Below are 13,328 nucleotides of genomic sequence, written 5' to 3'. Positions count from 1 at the left end.
TAGGACAATATTTTCCTCACTATGGTCAATATTTTCAGGCAATGAGTTTGTGGCAGGCGGTTGTCCAATTTTTTTGGCACGAAGCAAATTATGTAGGGCACAACATGCCAAGACAAGCCACTCGATTTTGTCTAGCCTGAAATTTATACAAGTATGGAAAATGCAAAACCTATTCGTCATTATGCCAAAGGCATTCTCAACAGTGCGCCTCGCACGCGATAGTCTGTAGTTAAAAATTCTCTTTTCAGGTGTTAATGTCCTTTGAGGAAATGGCCTCATTAAATTTTCATTAAGGCCAAATGCCTCATCGGCAACGTATACAAAATTCAAACCATATTTGGTTTGCGACCCCGAAGGTATGTTTAACTGATTGTTCATTAATCTCTCAAAAAAGACGGTCTCTCGGAAAGAGCCACCGTCTGAAGACCTTCCATTTTTGCCAACGTCAACAAATAAAAATTGATAATTGACATCCACGACCGCCATCATAACCATACTAAAGAATCCTTTGTAATTGAAGTACAAAGATCCAGTGTTTGCTGGTTGTGTTATCCGGATGTGTTTCCCGTCTATGGCGCCGCCACAATTTGGGAAGTTCCACCGGGTCTCAAAATCGTTGGCAATAGCTTGCCATTCCTCGACAGTCGAAGGGAACTAGAAATAGAAAAAAAAATGATAACATATTTTAAACATTACATTTATACATTTACAGGGGTATTGATTTTGGTGCGAAAAGTTCTCTTATGTTAAAATTTTGAATCGAAGACATCTTTTTTGCTAGTTTTGCTATAACACCGTATTCAGGCCCTGATTCAGAGCCGGACGCTCAGACCAGAGCGCTCGTTCTGAATCAGAGCCGTCCTACCTAAAAATGGAGCGGCCTCTTGGACGTTTGCATAGCTGTGGGTTACCACCCACAGCTTATGCGAGCGTCCATGATGATGGTCGCGATGGTCAAGACCATCGCGACCATTGGGCTTGCGACGAGACCCTTGGGCTTGCGACGAGACCCTGCTGTTTACCTTGGATAAAGAGCCAAGTCAAAGTTCCCGGAGCTCGCTGGTGCCACAGTCACAGGATGCTGTAAGTTTTTTATTAAAATTTATTTTTTAAAAATGTAAATTTTTTTAATAAATCTAAATTTATTCACATTTTTTAAATAGAAATCAGTCGGGAAGCCGATGGTTGGAATGCCAACCATCGCCTTTCCAAATGTTTAAACCCTGCAGTGGATAAAAGCCAGGCGCCGTAATCCCGATGCCTGACCTACGCATGAGTCCAGACGCATGGTATCCCGGTCACTGCTAAGCCGGACAGGGATAGTTGTGGGGGGGGGAATGATTGTTTAAGGGTTCCTGGGGGGAGGGGGGTTGGGGTCTTAGAGCACCGCCCTGGGAGGTATAGGGTAAGGCTGGGGAAAGGGGGAGCTTCAGGTTAGGCACCCTAAAGGATTGGTAAGGTGGGGTAATTGTAAAGGGTTTCTTACAACTACAAACATTTGACTTTTTAATCCCTGTTTTTTTGGATTTTTTATTGTTTATGACACCAGAAATGCGGGAGTGGGTCATTTATGTTTGAATATAATTTTAGCATGTGTTAACCATAACATTAATTATGTAATATTTTTTATTGCCATTTATTCGCATTTTTTTGGACCAGAGAGTTTTATATTTTGCAGGTTTGTGAGTTTTTATTGGTAAAAAAAATTTTTTGAAATAAACCTTGCCTTTTTATTACAGCTTTTTTTTTTAATGTTTAAATTGTTGATATAATTTTTTTTTTTATAATTTCTTTTAAGTTACTGCTGGCGGTAGAGGATCCTGACCCGGTGTCCTGCAAGCCCCAACAAGTGGAAGTCCCTGTGCGTGTGGCCGAGACGCCATCCAAGGCGCCGCCACAATTTGGGAAGTTCCACCGGGTCTCAAAATCGTTGGCAATAGCTTGCCATTCCTCGACAGTCGAAGGGAACTAGAAATAGAAAAAAAAATGATAACATATTTTAAACATTACATTTATACATTTACAGGGGTATTGATTTTGGTGCGAAAAGTTCTCTTATGTTAAAATTTTGAATCGAAGACATCTTTTTTGCTAGTTTTGCTATAACACCGTATTCAGGCCCTGATTCAGAGCCGGACGCTCAGACCAGAGCGCTCGTTCTGAATCAGAGCCGTCCTACCTAAAAATGGAGCGGCCTCTTGGACGTTCGCATAGCTGTGGGTTACCACCCACAGCTTATGCGAGCGTCCATGATGATGGTCGCGATGGTCAAGACCATCGCGACCATTGGGCTTGCGACGAGACCCTTGTGGTAGGGTCTCGTTGCCGCAAGCCCAGGAGTGCGTTTGGCTCTATCAGAGCCAAAATCACTCCCACTGACATCACTACTGATGTCAGTGGGGCCGGTTTCAGACGGTAGGCATTCCCATTGGAACGCCTCCGTCTGGCAGCCACGCCCCCGGCACGCCCACCAAGGGGGGCGTGCTGTCACTCAACATCAACAGCACGCCCCCTTTGGTGCGAGACCCGGAGCCACAGCTTGGCTGACGCTATCCGGGTCTCGCGCATGCGTACGACGGAGCTCCCTCCGTCGTGCACATGCGCATTTGGGTACCATCAACCCGCTTGCGAGCGTCCTGCGCTCGCAAGAGGGTCTGAATGAGACTCTCAATTCAATAGATTTTTCTCAGGTTACAAAAGTAAAAAACGGGGATAAATTTTCACCATTGAATATGTGATGAAAATTATTTCACAATTTGGGTTAAGGGGTGCAGGTTTAAAAAAATTAGCCTGCACCCTTTTGAATGACCCCTTGAAACCATCTGTGTCAAAAAGAATAAAAAAAATTAGGGATACCACAAACAAATCAGTTTAAATTTGAGGGGACTTAAATAAAACTTTTTGAGGGACAAAGTTTCAAAATTTCTTAAATTTACTGTGGGGGGGTTCCTAAGTTTGTCTCAGTTGTTTTTTTATTGCAGGTGCTTGTGTCAGGTTTTTTTTTTACAAAATTTTTTAAAGGTAGTTTAATATATTTTTATAATATACTCAATTCCATTTTCAAGTAGCCCTAATTTGATGAGCATAGTAGTTTTTCTCTAAAAAGAATTCTAAATGCTCTTGTGCTTGACCTTAGTAAAAGCTGAATTTATGCACTTGCCATGGCTATTAGAAACCACAACTTCCTTCAGTAGTTTAAACTTGGGGGTCCCCATAGTGATCCCCTTTGTCTACACGTCTTGACGGGGGTCCCATAGAATATTTACCTCAAATTCACTTTTTTTAAACCTGTTAAATAAAAACTTGAAATATGGTACTAAAAAAATGACATAAGGTCCCCACCCAAAAGACAAACCAGCCCCAGGCTTGCCAGCCAGTGGTGGTTTATAAAAATAAGGGGAAAAAAATGTGTAGGGTTCCACCGTATTTTTGAAACCACCACCAGGCTGCAGGGACTAGTGCTGATTTTAAATATAGGGGGCAAAAAAGATGTGGTGTACCCCCTATATTTAAGACCAGCACCAGACCCAAACGACTGGGGTTTAATGCCACAGGCCGGAGACCCAGTCACCAGAGCTCCAGGTCCAAAACATTACACCCCAAGTCGGTCAGCGCAAGCCGGTGAGCTCGGGGGAGTGGGGGACCCCCCAAAAAAGGGTCCCCCCTCTCAGGGTCCTGGGCAAGTCACACCATGTTGGAACTGTCAGTTGCCGGAGACAATCAGCGGGCGCTCTACAGTCAGCGCTGGCGCTGATTGGCTCACGGGACTGCTATGCCCCGTTAAGTGACAGTAGCTGCCATTTGGGAGGTTTCTGTATGTGTGGCAACACACATACAGATAGCTGAGTTCCGTGGGTCGTGTAAGGGTTTTTTTTTGTTTTAACAAAACCAAGGATTACTGCGGAGACCAGCGCTGGATGTAGGTGAGCATGAAATCTTTCTTGCAGGGCCATGGTTTTGGGAAATCCTACGTGGACAAGGGTATCAAACATCTGGCATAGGTAAGTATGTGTGAATGGGTAGGTGTGTGTAGTAAAATTTAAGTTGACACGGTGTGTGTTTTTTGACTTTTTTTAACTATTGTACTTTACAAAGAAGTTACAGGTGCCGCATTTCTGCTTGCACTTGTAGTTCCACAAGTGCAAAATGGCAGGCATGCTGGCACTTGTAGCTCCACTGTAAAGTACAATAGTGTGACATTATTTTGGCCCCCCTATTACCGCCATACCCACCACTCCAGGGGTATGGGGATGAGCCCCAGGCTTCAGCATAAGCCTTTGTTGCTCAGGAGAGGGGGGACCCTTTTTTGGGGGGTATATAATTGGGATATAATTTGGGAGCAGCAGCAGCAAAGGCAGAGGATGGATAAACAGCTATTTATATAGATTTGGGAGTAGATATAATAGGGAGCAGTAGCAGGGATATACGACTGGCATGCACCTATGTAAACACATTTTAGAAGACATATAGAAATAAGTAACAGATTTAGGAGATTTGTGACAGGGTTATTAAAATTTAAATACCTTAAAGCACTCCGGCTTGAGGACGTAAAAGATGGCTTTGCAGGTCTCCGGAATAATAAGACCCAAAGACTGCGGTGAGATGAGTGTCCCGAATTTCAGGTCGGCTAAAGATCTCCCTGTAGCCAGGAAACGCAGTGTCGCAATGAGCCTCTCTGCAGGAATGGCTCTACGCAACCTGGTGTCATGCCTTTGTATGTACTGAGTCACCAAGGCCAGTAATTCTTGAAATGTTGAATCGTCCATTCGCAAGAAGTTCTGAAAGTCATCTGGGTTGTTCTTATGAGCAGCGGCATATGAGAGAACGAATCCCTCTGCTGCAACCACTCCTTCGTCCAGCATGAACGAAGCCTTCTCCTCTTCTCATTCCTCTCCCGGTCACTTATCACCACCACTCCTGCATAAGCAACCATCAATCGATAACGGTACGTATCCATCACGACAGATAGTACAGACAGTTTGTTTAAAGCCAAAGCAATAACAAACCACAGCAATTAGCTAAGCAACAGCGTTCAGCAAGGAATACACCAAACCAAACTAGCCACAGAGCATAAATGCAGTGATTTAAAATGGCCGACACAATTTTATCACCTCATGATAGCCCTGCCCACATTTTTTTACATTAAAAATAATAAAGCCTCATAAATACAACCAAAGAGACCATAATATTATTAATCTGAACGATATCGCTGATCGTTGATCGTTTGTAAAATCGTTTGAAAATCGTTTATAAAATCGTTTGAAAATCGTATGCATAAAGTCGTTTAGAAAGATCATCCAAATCGTTCAGCGATATCGTTCAGGCTGAAAATTGTTCAGTGTGTACCCACCATAACTCGTGCAGAGGGAGAGACACAAATAATTTAAGTGAGGCAGTGCTAAAAGCAAAGCCTCTGTTCTGCCCTCCTATGAGAAGGAGCCCAGCAGCTGCTGGTAGTCACATAGTGACTGACACTGACAGGGGGCCCTGCAGATCACCGATCCTGCAGTAAACTGCTTTGTACTCACAGGAAGTAATCTGCCTGTGACTAAGACTGAATCATCTGCACTCTGTGGGCCCCCTCTGAGCCCGGGCCCAGTACAATAGTACCGGCTGTAGCCCCCTGATGGCGGCCCTGCTGGCGGATCTAGACTTTACTTTTAGGGGGCGGTTTAAGAATACTAACTTCTCCCCTCAGATGCCCCAATTATATAATGCTCCACAGAGGCTCCCCCCAGCTCCACATGTGCACCAGACCCACCCAATAATAATATGCTCCACAGAGGCTGCTCCCAATAATAATATTCCCCATAGAGTAGGCTCTCCCCAGCTCCACACGTGCACCAGATCCCCCCCAATATTAAAATTTCCCACAGAGCAGGCTCTCCCCAGGCCCACATGTGCACCAGCCACCCCCAGCCCCCCCCAATAATAATATGCCCCATAGAGTAGGCTCTCCCCAGATCCACAAGTGCACCAGATCCCCTCCCAGCTCCTACAATAATATTCCCCACAGAACAGGCTCTCCCTCGCCCCACATGTGTACCATCCCCATCCCCCACAATAATAATCCCCACAGAGCAGGCTTCCCAAGTCCCCCCAGCCCAACATGTGCACCAGTTCCCCCCACCCCTAGGCCCACTCAATAATAATTTGCTGCACAAAGGCTCCCGCCAGCCCCTATGTACACAAGACCCTCGCTCCCAACCCCACTGATATACTCCGCAAAGACTCAGTGACAGCACTCCTCAGATCCTCATAGTGACAGCCAGGCAGGAGAAGACTTGATCACAGTGTGTCAGCCAGCTGCATCCCAGTAGCAATCTGCACCGCTGCTGAAGTCAAGAAGATGGAGCCTGCCTCGACGGATCCAAGCGCCCTACTGTCCTCACTGCACATGTCAGAAATCAAATCCGACTTTGCGCAAAGGAGGACAGGGGGGGCCAGCTGCGGAGATTATTAACAGCCCCCTCGTTAATAATCTCAGCCGCGCTCCCGGACTGTAGATGGAGACATGTCACATGACATGAGTGAGTCAGTGACTGTCTACAAGCCATCGCACTGGTGCTGCCGCGGCAGGCAGCAGCACGCTAGTGTAAATAAGCGGGCGGAACTTTTGGCAATCGCCCCCTCCCCCCCTGAATACGGCAGTGAGTGGCCAGCTTTATACAGTGATGGGCCGCGTCTTGGTATAGTGCTGCGATTGCATTCATTTGCATATTTTCGCAGCGAGCAGGTGCGTGCGGTTGCAGATTTGCGCCTGTGCTGAGTCAGGCCCAATGTACACAAACTTTGTTTAAGGCACAAAATTATTACAATAATGTATACAATTACCTGCAGGCTGTGTGTATAAGGTGTATATGAGACATAAATGAATTTCATGTATGTACACAAACTTTGTTTAAGGCACAAAATTATTACAATATTGTATACAATTACCTGCAGGCTGTGTGTATAAGGTGTATATGAAACATAAATAAATTTCATGTATGTACACAAACTTTGTTTAAGGCACAAAATTATTACAATATTGTATACAATTACCTGCAGGCTGTGTGTATAAGGTGTATATGAAACATAAATGAATTTCATGTATGTACACAAACTTTGGGCCTGATTCAGAGCCACTCGTAAGCGGCCGCTCGTTCGTTCTGACCGATGTTCGCACATCTGCGCATGCGTACGGATTGTAATACGCATGCGCGAACCAGTCAGTGCGGCCGAAAATCATTTGTTCGCTATATAGCGAATGCCTGCTATTTTGAGTGACAGAAGGAGGCGTATGTGGGTGGTAACAGGGGAAGGTGCTTGAAAACGGGGGTGTGGAATTAGATCGCAGGCGTGCTTAAAGGTCAAAACGGGCGTTTTAAGGGAGTGCATAATTAATAGAGCAGCGTCACTGACCACGTCACTTGTTTTTTTTTTACCCCGAACTGATCGCAAAATAGCGGTTGAAAAAACCAGCCACAAGAATAGCGAGCAGTTCATACGCTGTTCGATGTGCTCGATTAATCTAATAAATAGCGGACATGACGTAGGATGCGAGCGGCCAGGGGGCGTATTTTTCAAAATTACAACCGCAAGTTTTGCTCGCTCGTTCAGACTTAGAGGGGTGAACAGACCGCAATTAGCGAACGGTTCATTTGAATAGCCACCCCCTGTTTTAGAACGAACGACCGCAAATAGCGAGCGGCTCTGAATCAGGCCCTTTGTTTGAACCACAAAATTATTGAAAATATTGTATAAAATTACCCATTCCCAAGATATCTCTTTATGGTATACAAATATTTCAAAATACGGAATATTCCAATATCAAAAATACCCTTGGTCTCAAGCATTTTGGAAATGGGAGACCAACCTGTACACAATTTACTAAAGCTCAATTTTAATCGGTTATTGATCGATTTAAAATCAATGGAAATTTATCATAATCAATCAACATCGATGTTGTGCTTCTGGGACTAAATCACACAATTACTAATACTTCAAAAAATAAAATAAAAATAATTGTTAGTTAAGAAATGTGCGATTTAGACCCAGAAACACAACATCGATGTTGAAAGATTTTCATTGATTTTAAATAAATCAAAATCAACCTTTAGTAAATATACTCTTAGAGTTTAGCTATAGGGGAGGGTAATAAGTGGGCCCCCAGCTGTTGTAGAACTACACATCCCAGCATGCCCCACCACAGTTTTGCTATTTGACCATGCTAAAACTGTTGCAAGGCATTCTGGGATGTGTAGTTCTACAACAGCTGGATGGCCGCTTATTGCCCACCCCTGGAACTTTAGCAGCTGCAAACCTGCACAGGGCGATGCTAATCCTCTAACAATACAGTTGCACAGAAAGGAACGTAGGTGGTGCTATAAACACAGAGTCACATGTCATACAATTACTTAAAGAGAAAACATTTAATGAAAATATTGGACCTGATTCACAGTTGAACACTATTCCGCTGTTCACGCAGTTGAGCGATTATCGCTGGTCTGCGTATGTGTCACAGCCGTATTGCGCACGCGCTGTAAATGTGTTACGATTGAGCTTTCTGTGAGGATTCACTCGCAATTGATTGACAGGAAGAGACCGTTTTGTAGGTGGTTACGGGGAGTTCCAGCCAAAATGCAGGCATGTTGGGACCGTTTCCTGGGCGAGTACTAGCCAGCGTCTGCGATCACGCACACAGAGGACAAAGCTCCAGCGTCTCAGTTACAACATCCATCCTGAGGAACCGTAGACTCACTCGAAGAGTCAATGTGTTCAGGACCTGCGTCCAATGCTGCGTTTGTGTACACAGTTGTGGGCAGCTGCGAGGACTCCGGTGGGCGTCTCAATACAAATTCCGCTGGCTGATTCATTAGCATATCTTAACAACTGCTAGGCAACAAAATTCGCAAATTTTGACAACGTGTAAAAAGTTTTTTTGAGTTTTTTCCAAATTTAATGAAAAAAATAAAAAATAAGAAATCACATGTACATAAGTATTCACAGCCTTTGCAATGAAGCTCAAAATTTAGCTCAGGTGCATCCTGTTTCCACTGATAATCATTGAGATGTTCCCACAGCTTAATTGGAGACACCTGTGGTAAATTCAGTTGATTGGACATGATTTTGAAAGGTACACACCTGTCTATATAAGGTCACACACTATACAGTGCATGTCATAGCACAAATCAAGCATGAAGTCCAAGGAATTGTCTGTAGATCTCCAAGACAGGATTGTCTTGAGGCACAAATCTGGGGAAGGGTACAGAAAAATATCTGCTGCTTTGAAGGTCCCAATGAGCACAGTGGCCTCCATCATCTGTAAATGGAAGAAGTTTGGAACCACCAAGACTCTTCCTAGAGTTGGCCGGCCGTCTAAACTGAGTGATCGGGGGAGAAGGGCCCTAGTCAGGGAGGTGACCAAGAACCCGATGGTCACTCTGTCAGAGCTACAGCATTCCTCTGTGAAGAGAGAAGAACCTTCCAGAAGGACAACCATCTCTGCAGTAATCCACCAATCAGGCCTGTATGGTAGAGTGGCCAGACGAAAGCCACTCCTTAGTAAAAAGCACATGGCCACCCTTCTGGAGTTTGCCAAAATGCACGTGAAGGACTCTCAGACCATGAGAAACAAAATTGAACTCTTTGGTGTGAATGCCAGGCGCTATGTTTGGAGGAAACCAGGCATCGCTCGTCACCAGGCCAATACCATCCCTACAGTGAAGCATGGTGGTGGCAGCATCATGCTGTGGGGATATTTTTCAGCAGCAGGAACTGGGAGACTAGTCAGGATAGAGGGAAAGATGAATGCAGCAATGTACAGAGACATCCTGGATGAAAACCTGCTCCAGAGCGCTCTTGACCTCAGACTGGGGCGACGGTTCATCTTTCAGCAGGACAACAACCCTAAGCACACAGCCAAGATATCAAAGGAGTGGCTTCAGGAAAACCCTGTGAATGTCCTTGAGTGGCCCATCCAGAACCCAGACTTGAATCCGATTGAACATCTCTGGAGAGATGTGAAAATGGCTGTGCACCGACGCTTCCCATCCAAAATGATGGAGTTTGAGATGTGCTGCAAAGAGGAATGGCTGAAACTGCCCAAAGATAGGTGTGCCAAGCTTGTGGCATCATATTCAAAAAGACTTGAGGCTGTACTTGCTGCCAAAGGTGCATCAACAAAGTATTGAGCAAAGACTATGAATACTTATGTACATGTGATTTCTTAGTTTGTTTTTTATTAAAATTGCTAAAATCTCAAAAAACTTTTTACATGTTGTCATTATGGGGTATTGTTTGTAGAATTTTGAGGAGAAAAATGAATTTATTCCATTTTGGAATAAGGCTGTAACATAACAAAATGTGGAAAAGTGAAGCTCTGTGAATACTTTCCGAATGTACTGTATATACCCATTAAATCCCTGCTGCAGTAGGTATAATTACTTCTTACCTCCATGCTGAAATAGGTGTAATTCCTTACCTCCATGCTGCAATTGGTATAACATCTTACCTCCATGGTGCAATAGGTATATCATCTTACCTCCATGGTGCAATAGGTATAACATCTTACTTCCATGGTGCAATAGGTATAACATCTTACCTCCATGGTGCAATAGGTATATCATCTTACCTCCATGGTGCAACAGGTATAACATCTTACTTACCCCCATAGTGCTATATATATAACTCATTAAGTCCCTGCTGCAATAGGTGTAATTCCTTACCTCCATACTGCAATTGGTATAACATCTTACCTCCATTGTGCAATAGGTATAACTCCTTACTTACCCCCATAGTGCAATATATATAACTCATTAAATCCCTGCTGCAATAGGTACAATTCCTTACCTCCATGGTGCAATTGGTATGACTCCTTACTTCCATTGTGCAGTACATATAATTCCTACTTACCTCCATAGTGCAATAGATACAACTCATTGCAATAGGTATAATTCCTAACTTCTGAACTGCAATAAACAGGTGTTTTTGAGCAGAACCATCAGCATGTCGGCGCTACCATTAGGCAGCTTTAGGTAGCTGCCTAGAGCGCAGGGCTTATATGGATGGCGTATATGGCTACATAATAATTTTTATTGTTACAAGCATATTCAACAATTCGCCTTTTCCTGCTACTGATTAAACAGCAGGGTATAGAATATATTTTTATATCATATTAAATGGTAATCGTACCTTTGTATGTGTTGCGGTCATACTAAGTCATGGTGCCGATATTGTTTATCACACATGATTAACTGTGCTGCAGTTATATATAGTACAAAACACTGTGGTATTGAATAGTTTTCCATCAGAAATACAATGTATATGTAGTGATTTGTGTTGTTTTGTTGTTTAAATGTCTTGTTATAGTCTTTTTAAGTGCATAAAAAAATAAAAGCTATGTTTTATTAAAAATATCTGTGAATTTTGAAATAAGAGTGCCCCCACAAATGAGTTTCTTTCTGTTTTCCTACTATATAGGATTACTCTTTCCAGGTATGTGCTGATGTACTCACCCAGAGACCAGAGGAGACGCCTGAATAAAGGATGTCATTAAAAATGTAATTAAATTTATTAAATAATTAATAAAATAAATAATAATAATAATTAAATAAAATAAACAATAAAATAAATAAATAATAATGATATGTAATAAAGAATGTCATTAAAAATGTCATTAAATGTGGCTGTTATTAAAATTGGCCTGAATAAAGGCCATTTTTAATGACATACACAGGTTTTGCTGGGCTTACCTGGGTTCAGTTGAAACAGAGGCAACCAAGAAAAAACCCGGGATGATGGTGCAATGGAAACGGGGTCTATGCCGGGTATGACGAGGATTTTGGTGGAAAAGAGGTATAAGACAGTGACACAGCGTCACTGAAAGTGCTGTGCAGCACCAGGAAACCAGGCTTCAGCAGCACCGCCCCCTTCCTTGCCTTCCCAGCCAATCAGTCAGTGAAGCTCCGCCCCCTCACCACCCCCTTCTACAATGGACAAGGATTGGAGTTGCTAAAAGTGTGAAAATACACAGAGCTGCATGAGGAGATCTCAGTGTAGACAGAGCACCTGTATGAACTATAATAAAAGTAAGCTTCTATTCACTTCAAATATATTAAGAAAAAGTATAAAAAAATAAAGCCAAAACAGTGGCTATGGTAGCCAACGTTTCAATGTTTTGACAACATTTTCATCAGGTGTTCACAAAACATCTCACAAAAACTGTGTAGGTAGACTCCAGCAGTATCAACATTCCTTGTACTGTGGCTGGTGTAGTTTTAGTTTGTTTTTTAATTATGCATTGCTCAACTGTCCTGGTAACTTTTTTTTTATATTAAATAGTTCAGAAAAAGTTTTTGGCAATAGAAATTGCTTAATCTTTATAATAATTTTTTTTAAATTATATATTTTCATAGTAGGGATATCTATTTGTATAATGTAAAGTTTTATTTTAAGTCACATATAAAGTAGAATATATTTTTATTTTTTTGCTTTTATTTTGTTATTACCTTTTTCACTTTTGTGTGTGTGTCTCTGAAAAGGGTGTTAATGGGAGCATGGGCTGTAGGGAGAAGCTGTGCCTAGGGCGCCTACAAACCTTGCAGAGGCCTTGGGACCATAACACATTTACTCAGTTAGAACACTACACATATCATTTTTCTTTAATGACTTTCCCATGTGACTGTTTTGCTCTAATCTAATCCTTCAATTTCACACCCTAAGGCCAAAGTAAATGATGGTGCAGACTGCAATTTTAGCTGTCCAAAATTGATTTCATTGTAAAAATAAGAAAAACAAGCTGATATTGTCCCTATGTTCTGAGGAATTTGCACCTTACACATCTGGCTTCTGGCAACAAATTTGGGGGAGATGTATCCCGCTGTCTAATGAGTGAAGAAGAGAACAATTGTAGAAGTTGCCCATAACAACCAATTAGGTTTTTCGGTAGCATTTATCAAGTACATTCTTTAAAATGACAGGTGTAAGCTGATTGGTTGTTTTGGGCAACTTCGCTACTTGTCCACTCTTTAGTAGGTTTGACACATCTCCCCCTAAAATACCAAGGTAAATCTGAACATGTTGAACCCAATTTCTGCTCTATGTTTCCTTCCCTCTGTGTTGTTGATATAATACATAAGTGTAAAAATTATAAAGGCATGTTACAACAAAATGTGACTACATCACTAGGCTTCTAAAAACATTGGTTGGTATGGATACAGGTCTGGCCTAAGCTATAGTCTAAAAGGGAGCCTAATTGTATGGGACATCAAAATGTCTGATTATAGGACACCAAAATGACTGATTGCAGTATTTCAAGCTTGCATCCAGTAACATAATAAATACAA

The sequence above is a fragment of the Taudactylus pleione genome, unplaced genomic scaffold (genome assembly GCF_031769625.1).
Source record: "Taudactylus pleione unplaced genomic scaffold, aTauple2 ptg000284l, whole genome shotgun sequence".
NCBI lineage: Eukaryota > Metazoa > Chordata > Amphibia > Anura > Myobatrachidae > Taudactylus > Taudactylus pleione.
Note: the sequence above shows the minus strand (reverse complement) of the source record.